Genomic DNA, 11,060 nt, shown 5'->3' on the forward strand with positions numbered 1-11,060 from the left:
CAAGCAATATATGTCTTCCTACTCAAATTTTATCCGATATTGTTTTGTTCTTCAATTAACAGTTTTGACGTGATCGCTAGTTTAAGAAGAATTCCAACGAAACCGGTGCCAGAGGCCGTTATCAACTAACAGTAAATGAGAGTGTTTGCTCCTTGTTGAAGGTCTTAATGTAATTTTGGAGATGACGAACAGCAGTAAAAGCATTGTTACTCTAAGGAGAATTGTTATTCTGTTATTGACACATTGACAGCATGTCTTCTTGTTTTAAAACACAGATAAAGTATAACGGAGCCCGTTATATTAAATGCCATAAAAATATAAATATATTTGTTGGCCGGAGATATAATTTGGTGCGTACCAGTTTGTAAATCGTTGACACGTCTTTTTCTCGAGTGCACGACTTTTAAACTAGTGCGCATGAATTAAAAACACATGCCAAAGAAACATATATATATATATTCAGACGTATGCACTATTGTTAAATTAAAGTTCGTATGCACGATTTTAAACTTGTGTATGCAACTTTTCAAATGGTGCAACAACTTTCAAATATGTGCCTTTTTATCGTGCAGATTTCGTCAAACTTACTTTAACAAATATTTTATTCGTGCGCAAGAGATTTAAAAACGTACATATCACATTTTTGAAAGTGGTGGTAACCAAATTTTTAAATTCGTGCGCACCTGTGTTGGAAGGTTTCACAAACCAGTTTTAAAATGATCTAATCACAAGTAGTCGTACGAATGATCACACAATTAAATTTCGTGTTTCCATCATTTGCTTTATATATAAATATCATAAAAAAGGTCCTTTACTATGTTAAACAGTTTTATTCAAAGAAGTACTATAAATAGCCCTTGTATTTGTCCCCCAAATACAACATCGAATTTAATAAATAATTCAATCTATCCTAATATGGGATAGATTGCTTTAACTCTGTGAAGCTGCCGTTTCAGTTATTCGAGTTACCTTTCTTTATACAGTTTCTTTATAATGTAGGTTTGCAATTTTCTGAAAATCAAACTAAGTTTCTCGAAAAAGGGTCATGTGGCCTAGCGGACCAATATCGTCTGTGACGTCAATATTGTCTGCATTGGCGTTCAGAGATTTCAGAAGAAAAGGCAGACATTTTTCGTCAGAGTAAATTCTGGGTTTTGTATTAATATATTTCTATGTAAGGGAATATGTAGAATTAGAAAACTTATTGCTTATTTCTCATTCCGAGCAAACAAGGGCAGTAGTTATGGATAATAATGGAAATCTTAATTTAAAACCAAAATCCGGAAAGAAAATATCCGACATTAATACATGGTTCGATGCTATCTTAATTTATACTAGCATTTATACAGCAGCACATCCTAGTAGTACCCCGGGTTTACTGAAGTATATTTATAATGTAAAATTGGGGGCAGGCAGATGTGCTGATATGGGTTGGTTAACCTATGATCAACAATTTAGACTAAAACGTGCCAGAAACCCATCAATGAATTGGGGTTGTGTCGACATGGAGTTATGGCTTCTGTATATTTCCCAGGGTGTAACTCCTACACAAGAACCTCAAATATCTCAAATGAATGCAGGAAAATGTTTCTTGTACAACAATAAAGGTAGATGTGGCCGTTCAGCTTGTCGTTATCTTCATAGGTGCTTAAAATGCGGGGGTGCTCATGCAGCTTTGTTTTGCAATTTAAAAACTACACAAAACAGTCAGAATGAGAAAAGAAAGCCTTATGAATCATTTCGGAGTGACTTTCGGAGAGAAAAAAGCTATAAAAACAATGTCAATGGATTCAGATTTAAGTCCGCATCGTCAGTCCCAGGAAGTATATAGCCAGTATAGGCTAACGGAATTAGGAAAGACACCGATTAAAGTGGAAAGATTAAGACATTTTTTAAAACGTTTTCCAAATAAAATTGATGCACATATATTGTTAGATGGATTTACAAATGGATTTAAAGTAAATTACATGGGTCCGCGTCAAGCTGTAAATTGTTCGAATTTGATTTCGGCAAAGCAGCATGAGTCTGAATTAGAGGAAAAAATTACGAAAGAGATTCAGGCAGGGCGAATAGCGGGCCCCTTTAAAAACAAACCTTTTTCTAACCTCCGCTTATCACCGATAGGGCTTGTAGCTAAAAAGCCTCCTCCTGGCTCTAAAATTCACGGATGGCGTATGATACAACATTTGAGTTATCCACTGGGAAGTAGTATTAATAGTTTTATTGACCCCCAATTAGCAACTGTGCAATACACATCCTTTGACAAAGTTCTTGGCACTATTAGTAAACTAGGAAAGGGGGCAGAAATGGCACGAATGGATATAGTCTCGGCATTTAGATTATTAATATTGCACCCTGATGAATTTGTTTTATTTGGTTTTCGCTTTCAAGACAACTTTTATTTCCAGAAAGCGCTCCCAATGGGATGTTCGGCGGCGTGCGCGCTGTTCGAAAAGTTTTCATGTTTTTTAGAGTGGTTGGTCCGTTTTTAATCGCACAAGGAATCAATAGAGCATTATTTAGACGATTTCCTGCTTGCCGGAGAAGCTCGGTCGGGGGAATGTTTACATCTCATGAACAATTTTAGGACTATTTGCAGCGATATTGGAGTTCCTCTAGCGGAGGAAAAAACTTTAGGTCCTACGTGTATTATGACTTTTCTGGGATTAGAAATAGACACTTTGGAGATGGTTATTCGGATACCACAAGACAAACTAACAGAGGTTAAGGGAAAATTGGAATTGACTATAAAGAAAAGAAAAATCACTCTAAGGGATCTTCAATCTTTAGTGGGCTCCCTAAATTTTTGTGCCAAAGCAATTCCGTCAGTTCGGGCTTTTAACAGGAGGTTTTGTGATGCTATGTGCGGTATACAAAGGTCAAATCATTTTATCCGAGTAACCCTAGGTATGAAGGAGGACATAAAAACTTGGCTTACATTTCTCGAGAATTTCAATGGTACTTTGGCTTTTGGTGAGAGCGAATGGCTTTCAAATAGTAAAATTCATTTGTTTACAGATAGCGCTGGTAACCCAGATTTAGGTTGTGGGGTTTACTTTTCAGGCCGATGGGCTTATTTTCAATGGCCTTCTAGTTGGGAAAACTCTGACGTTATGGCTGATATAACCTTTTTGGAGTTAGTGCCTATTGTGCTATCGATTTTGTTGTTCAAAGAGGATTTGTACAACAAGCGAATACTTTTTCATACAGATAATAAGGCACTTGTGAGTATTTTGAACAAGAAATCCTCAAAATCGAGACGGGTGATGGAGTTGGTTCGGCCTTTTGTATTACAAACAATGCTTTTTAATATGCAATTTAAAGCAGTACATATTGAAGGTCGTTCGAACTTTATCGCTGATGCTATTTCACGTAAACAGTGGCACAGATTCCGCATGGTAGCACCACAAGCAGAGACAGAGGCGACACCAATCCCAGAAACTTTTCTGCAGCTGATTTCCGGTCTGAAATTGATCGTCTAGTAGATGCCTCGCTAGCTTCGAACACGAAGGATACATATAGAACGGGATTGCGGAGTTTCGAGATATTTCGGAAAGACTTTAATATGGAGTGCGTGTGGCCGCCTCCCCCCTCGCATATTGTGCTTTTTATTGCATATTTATCACTGAAAGGGAGAGCACATAAAACTGTCAGCTGTTACGTGACTGCTATCGGTTTTCGTTGCAAGGTTCTACAGTCTCAATTTATGGACTATTCACAAAATTTTATTATACGAAAAATGTTAGAGGGTTTGAAACGCAGTAAGTTCTCGAAGGATAAGAGGCTTCCAATTACATCGGAACTTTTGACTAGGATAATTGAAAAGTTGCCATTGGTTTGTTATTCAGCATACGAATCTTTGCTTTTTGCGGCAGCCTTTTCAGTCGCCTTTCATGGCTTTTTAAGAGTTGGAGAATTAGTTTACACAAAATTAGGCCAAGCGCAAAATATAATATCAATACACGGTACACAAATTTTATGGGGAGCAAAAGGGGAGTTTATTAGGCTTCACTTAACGCACTCTAAGGGGGATCAAACTGGTAAGGGTATTTCTATTGATATAAGGAAGACGGATTCAACAGTGTGTCCAATACTGCTATTAAAAAGATACCTAAGAGTAAGACCAAATAAAAATGGTCCTTTACTCTGTCACCTTGGTGGAAAATGCGTGTCTCGTTATCAGTTCTCTGGTATATTATCTAAAGCATTGAATGTAATAGGTATTGATTCACGTGGCTACAAGTCACATTCATTCAGGATTGGGGCAGCTTCAGAAGCCTCTGCTAAAGGAATTTCTAATGAGGAAATTATGAAGCTAGGACGATGGAAATCTGGGGCATATAGGTCATATATCAGATTGTAAAAAAATTATTTTGATGTGGTCATTTATTGACATAAAGACAATTATTGTTTATATATAGCTGTACATAGGTGGTATATATATGTTATTAAACGTTTAATTGTGTTTTAATAGGGATACTTGAGAGATATGAGAAAAAGTCTGTTTGGATAATAGGCTCGTCCATTGTAAAACATGCATTTACCCATGCCCGCACCACTTATGACGGCATCCATTTGGGTTTGAAGCGGAAAAAATGTACCATTTGGTGGCAAGGTAAAGGGGGCATGAATTGGCAAGAATTAGTACCAAGGATAAAATATTTATTAAGATTTGAACAGGAGCCAGATTTTTTAATTATACATTGTGGGGGCAACAACATAGGCTCCTGCAAGTTACATAATTTTAGACGGCAAATTAAGTCGTCTCTTTGTAAGGTTTCAGAATTGCTCCCTAAAGCTAAATTAATTTGGTCCCAGATACTACCAAGGCTAGTTTGGCGGAATGGCCAAAACATTAAGTCTCTGAACCGAGCTGCGGTCAGAATAAACAATTTTGCTGGTTGGTTATGTCTTAAGTCTGGTGGAGGATACATAAAATATCCTGAAATAACATGGAATGAGAAGGGACTTTTCAACATGGACGGTGTTCATCTTTCAAACATGGGAAATGAACTATTTTTGTATAGAATTCAAAGTTTTCTTCAGGAAGTTGTGTAAGAGTTCCTAATGAAAGAAAATGTACAGATAATGATTTAGTGTACAAACTGTGTGGTTACTTCTAATAATGTTTTGTTGATTTAAGTCGTGCACTTGCAATAGTGTGCTATGACGTTCGTTTATTTAAAGGCTTCGCCCTGCAAGAGAAGGGATAAATATAAATATGTAGCAACCAAGTCAATAAGGCCACGGCTTGTTGCGTCGTTTTCTTTTATTTCATGGCGGTGGTCGCATGTTTAACATGTTACATGCGACCATTTGGCGGGAAAGCGACACAACGCCAAACATCTTGCTTCATGTTCACATAATGGACTCTAATATCCGTTACTGAGCTTCTGTTCCCAGGGCCAGTATTTTTAAAGTCAATGTCAGTATTGGACAGTAATGATAAAGTGCTCTTTTTGTACAGATGGTTCTAATTGATCATTCTTGATCCATGCTAATGTTATAATTGATCAATCGTGATCCATGCTAAAGTTTTTAATTGATCAATCGTGATCCATTCTTATATTATAACTGATCAACAGTGATCCACGCTAATGTGTTAATTTTGATCATTTGTGACTCATGATCATGCTAATGTTTCATCTTTATTGATGATAAATTAATGTTTGATTAATTTGTGAGCCGTGGCCTTTATTTTGCCAATAAAAATAATAATTCATTTATATCTCTTTGGTATTTATTCAAGCATGAATCTTAAGTTAATTCAATCTATCCTAATATGGGATAGATTGCTTTAACTCTGTGAAGCTGCCGTTTCAGTTATTCGAGTTACCTTTCTTTATACAGTTTCTTTATAATGTAGGTTTGCAATTTTCTGAAAATCAAACTAAGTTTCTCGAAAAAGGGTCATGTGGCCTAGCGGACCAATATCGTCTGTGACGTCAATATTGTCTGCATTGGCGTTCAGAGATTTCAGAAGAAAAGGCAGACATTTTTCGTCAGAGTAAATTCTGGGTTTTGTATTAATATATTTCTATGTAATGTAAGAAAAACCCACCCTCCCACCTCTTGATTTCAAAACGTGTATTTTGGCGATATACTGCTGCTGTTTTGATTTATTTTTCAGGTTTTATGGACATTTTTATTTCCTTGCACCCGATGTTGTATGATGATTCGTCATGGCTCACCAAGTGTAGAAATTCCAAGATGACTCAAGATGAGATTTTATTCGCTATATTCCGTTTAACTTTTGATCGTGATTCTATAATTGAACTTTGTACACCTTAACTAATGGACAACTGTTGAAATATTTTGACACAGAAGCGTTGGATTAACGAACTTTTCATTCTATTAATTTTCAACTAATTTCTTGAAGGACTATCTGAAGAAATTTGGCGGGAAAGCGACACAACGCCAAACATCTTGCTTCATGTTCACATAATGGACTCTAATATCCGTTACTGAGCTTCTGTTCCCAGGGCCAGTATTTTTAAAGTCAATGTCAGTATTGGACAGTAATGATAAAGTGCTCTTTTTGTACAGATGGTTCTAATTGATCATTCTTGATCCATGCTAATGTTATAATTGATCAATCGTGATCCATGCTAAAGTTTTTAATTGATCAATCGTGATCCATTCTTATATTATAACTGATCAACAGTGATCCACGCTAATGTGTTAATTTTGATCATTTGTGACTCATGATCATGCTAATGTTTCATCTTTATTGATGATAAATTAATGTTTGATTAATTTGTGAGCCGTGGCCTTTATTTTGCCAATAAAAATAATAATTCATTTATATCTCTTTGGTATTTATTCAAGCATGAATCTTAAGTTAATTCAATCTATCCTAATATGGGATAGATTGCTTTAACTCTGTGAAGCTGCCGTTTCAGTTATTCGAGTTACCTTTCTTTATACAGTTTCTTTATAATGTAGGTTTGCAATTTTCTGAAAATCAAACTAAGTTTCTCGAAAAAGGGTCATGTGGCCTAGCGGACCAATATCGTCTGTGACGTCAATATTGTCTGCATTGGCGTTCAGAGATTTCAGAAGAAAAGGCAGACATTTTTCGTCAGAGTAAATTCTGGGTTTTGTATTAATATATTTCTATGTAATGTAAGAAAAACCCACCCTCCCACCTCTTGATTTCAAAACGTGTATTTTGGCGATATACTGCTGCTGTTTTGATTTATTTTTCAGGTTTTATGGACATTTTTATTTCCTTGCACCCGATGTTGTATGATGATTCGTCATGGCTCACCAAGTGTAGAAATTCCAAGATGACTCAAGATGAGATTTTATTCGCTATATTCCGTTTAACTTTTGATCGTGATTCTATAATTGAACTTTGTACACCTTAACTAATGGACAACTGTTGAAATATTTTGACACAGAAGCGTTGGATTAACGAACTTTTCATTCTATTAATTTTCAACTAATTTCTTGAAGGACTATCTGAAGAAATTTGGCGGGAAAGCGACACAACGCCAAACATCTTGCTTCATGTTCACATAATGGACTCTAATATCCGTTACTGAGCTTCTGTTCCCAGGGCCAGTATTTTTAAAGTCAATGTCAGTATTGGACAGTAATGATAAAGTGCTCTTTTTGTACAGATGGTTCTAATTGATCATTCTTGATCCATGCTAATGTTATAATTGATCAATCGTGATCCATGCTAAAGTTTTTAATTGATCAATCGTGATCCATTCTTATATTATAACTGATCAACAGTGATCCACGCTAATGTGTTAATTTTGATCATTTGTGACTCATGATCATGCTAATGTTTCATCTTTATTGATGATAAATTAATGTTTGATTAATTTGTGAGCCGTGGCCTTTATTTTGCCAATAAAAATAATAATTCATTTATATCTCTTTGGTATTTATTCAAGCATGAATCTTAAGTTAAAGAGATAACGCTACTGTTAATGAGCGTAATTGACTTCATAGAAATGTATCTGTAAAAAATGTTGCAATATGATTCAACAAGGATAAAAAAAAACGTGTTTTAAAAGAAATGAATTAAAAAAAACACTAAGTGAACATTTCATCACAAATTTTTACATCTATGCAATTACCTGACTGAAGATCAGTAATTTGTGATAAGCTTTCTCCCTATTCAAACCACAATACGTTATGATCACGACCTTAACAAGTAATTATTAAAATATCTTTTACGTTTTAACATTACTATGTTACTCGATATAACAATTCATGTCACAGCCATGTTCACATCGGGGATTTTTAAAAAGATAAAATCAATCATAGTTTATGCAAAATCAGATGTATTTCTATATCGTTATTATTCTTTAACATATAAAAAACAGATTTCACAACGAGTGAGCATAAATGTATTTCACTTTGGAATTTTAGCCGAATCTTGTATCTAAAGGACCTAAGATCTGGGTTGCGTTCACTATGGTAGCGGCTACATAGTGCTACGTAGATTTATGACTATTGAACGTGTATTTAGCCTAGCTGCTACATAGATATTGTTAGCAGTCGCTACATAGCCGCTACGATAATGAACACGACCCTGCTCTCAATAAATTTCTGTGGCAAGCAAAAATCACATTTTGATTATGACGTTAAACATTTTTAAATTGTAATGCCAAATTGTACGGGAACTTCATCGATTTTACGTAATGGCGGACACATTTACATACATGTGTAAATACGCTCGCCTGTGGCTATTATGAGTTTTGGTGTACTCGACAACAGTCTTTGTTCAGTCCTCAATATTACTATGTACAAAAATCGAGCGATATATAGTTTTCATGAGTTGATAAACACATTTCTCTACCTTAAGGTGACTATATCATATGCTTTAAAAAAGAAACAAATAGCGACTAGTTAACAAACAAGTTTGACTTCATATGTCCTTATATAGCGTCAATTTTGGCATAATATATTATAAAATGGATGCAGTAGTTTCTAGAATTCTTTCATGATAAGCCGCTTTCCGCGGATATAGAACATGATAGGGAAAACAATTTACTTACTTACTCAGGGATGATAAGTTTTTTGTCCTTTTATATATATATAAATATGCAAACACTGTCAGGAAGCCGATTTCCGATTTCAGGAATAGTTGAATTGATTTTTTTGTAAACGCATTTTCACTGTCCACAGGCTACTTTTAAAAATTATTTTTGCAGCGTTTGTAATGCAGATGCATTACGTATGTTTTAAGAAAATATTAAAGCAGGACGTCCTATGTACAACTGTCACGTTTTTCGATACATTTGACGTGATGACGTTTAATTTGATAACTATACAATCACCAGTGTTTTATTTATAAGAGACGCATATCAAGTTGTTACGTTGCTTGTTCCACGTAAATTTAATATAAAGAAGTAAAATACCATACAAAACGTAAAATAACACACAGATCGAACCCGAAGGAAAATTCAAAACTGAAAGCCCCTTATCAAATGGCAAAAGCTCAAACACATCAAACGAAAGTTTCATAGTCCAGATATGATAATTTTCTTATGACGAAAATAAATGCTTTAAACATTCTGTTTTATTAAAATGCAATTAGCTTAATGTGCTATTATGTTTGTATAATACTTCGAACTACAAAATTATGTGTTGTTTGTAATATCTGTCATTTCTGTCATGTTTGCTGGTGTGCTTTAATATGTACGTGCTACCTTTTGTGTGTTTGTTTTGGGTACATATGACGTAGTTATGTACTTTCAACATCCCAATATATATGTTATTGTTTTATAACAATATTGAACATACTTTGAACGACAAAATTATTTACATCTCTTCCTGTGCTACGTAACATTCAGTAATATGACACACGTGAGACTCTACTCGAGTTGATGTGAACCTCGCCATGCAGTCATTTGGGTTGATTGTAAATACGTATATAGGTAGCAATGCATGTGGTTGGTAAATTTTAAATGTTCTTTTATGTGCTCCTCTTTTATGTATTTTTTTTTGTTCTATTAAGATTGCGACATGGTGATGATAGCTGTATCCATATTTTGACAATTTTACCTATTTAGTCTGTTTTGTTCACACATCGTTAACGATATAATGGAATTTGTTGCGACTGTCATACGAGTGAGAGGTTTAATCCACCATTTTCCCGACGTAGTCGGTATTAGTTTCGGTTTGTGCCCTTTGAACTTAAGGACGCTTAACTATGGCAACAGAATACACATGCTCGAAAATCCTTTCTGTGATTGGACAAAATGCTGTCATGGTGGATGATTTGGTTGTGTTTGAAAAAACGTCTAGTTAATTATATCGTGATGGAAAGCAAGTGAAAAACTATAAATATTTGAACTAGATCTTACAAAGATTTATATTTTTATTAAAATAATTGTTTCTCCAATAGCTCTTTGCATACGTGACAGCTGTTCATTCGGGACAATTATATAATTTTTAATGAAAATTTTGTTGTACGAACGTACATGACTTTTAGAACGCACCTACGCATGTGAGATTTCCGCGGGGTTTTGGTGAATGTAAACAGAAAGATACGAGGACCGAGAATACTGAACACAAACAGAAAAAACGTTATTTAAATGGTATCTTTGTGCCTCTAAAGGTTATCGAAATGATAGTTTTAAACATATACTCAAATTTAAATACGTCGGATATCTTTTTTAAAGATAGTTCTTGTTTAATTTGAGAATGTTGTACCAAATCAGAATATGACAGTTGTTGTCCATGTGTTTTATTTTTTTATTTTGTCATTTGAAAAGGGACTTTCCGTTTTGAATTTTCCTCGGAGTTCAGTATTTATGTTACTTTTTAACCTGGTTTTATATCTTACTAAATCTCTCACTTATTTAACATTCGTATAAAATTCCTCAATCATGACAACATTTAAAAACACAACAAACAGAAATCACAGTTAAATATTTCCAAAAATTGGTTTCAGCGGTCAACATCGTGTTATACTTCAAACGTGATGGAACCAAACTTGCACCTATTTTGACAGATTTTTACCTTCGTTTTGTATGAATCAGACTAGTTTCTATTCTGTATGTTCATTTTGTAGACATATTATTATTTCCTATATG

The 11,060-nt window shown here is 34.7% G+C and overlaps 2 protein-coding genes across 2 annotated transcripts in view; both read right to left on the bottom strand.

The window, feature by feature from the left end:
• LOC139493230 (placenta-specific gene 8 protein-like) overlaps window positions 1-8,175 on the bottom strand; it is a 48,532-nt gene extending 40,357 nt beyond the window's left edge. The window contains exon 1 of the mRNA XM_071281454.1: window positions 8,094-8,175. The gene's annotated coding sequence lies outside the window, so the exon portion shown is untranslated. The remainder of the gene's footprint in view (window positions 1-8,093) is intronic.
• LOC139493237 (CAAX prenyl protease 1 homolog) overlaps window positions 1-11,060 on the bottom strand; it is a 256,843-nt gene that overhangs the window by 98,808 nt on the left and 146,975 nt on the right. The gene's annotated exons all lie outside the window — the stretch shown is intronic.

The sequence above is a fragment of the Mytilus edulis genome, chromosome 10 (genome assembly GCF_963676685.1).
Source record: "Mytilus edulis chromosome 10, xbMytEdul2.2, whole genome shotgun sequence".
Classification (NCBI taxonomy): domain Eukaryota; kingdom Metazoa; phylum Mollusca; class Bivalvia; order Mytilida; family Mytilidae; genus Mytilus; species Mytilus edulis.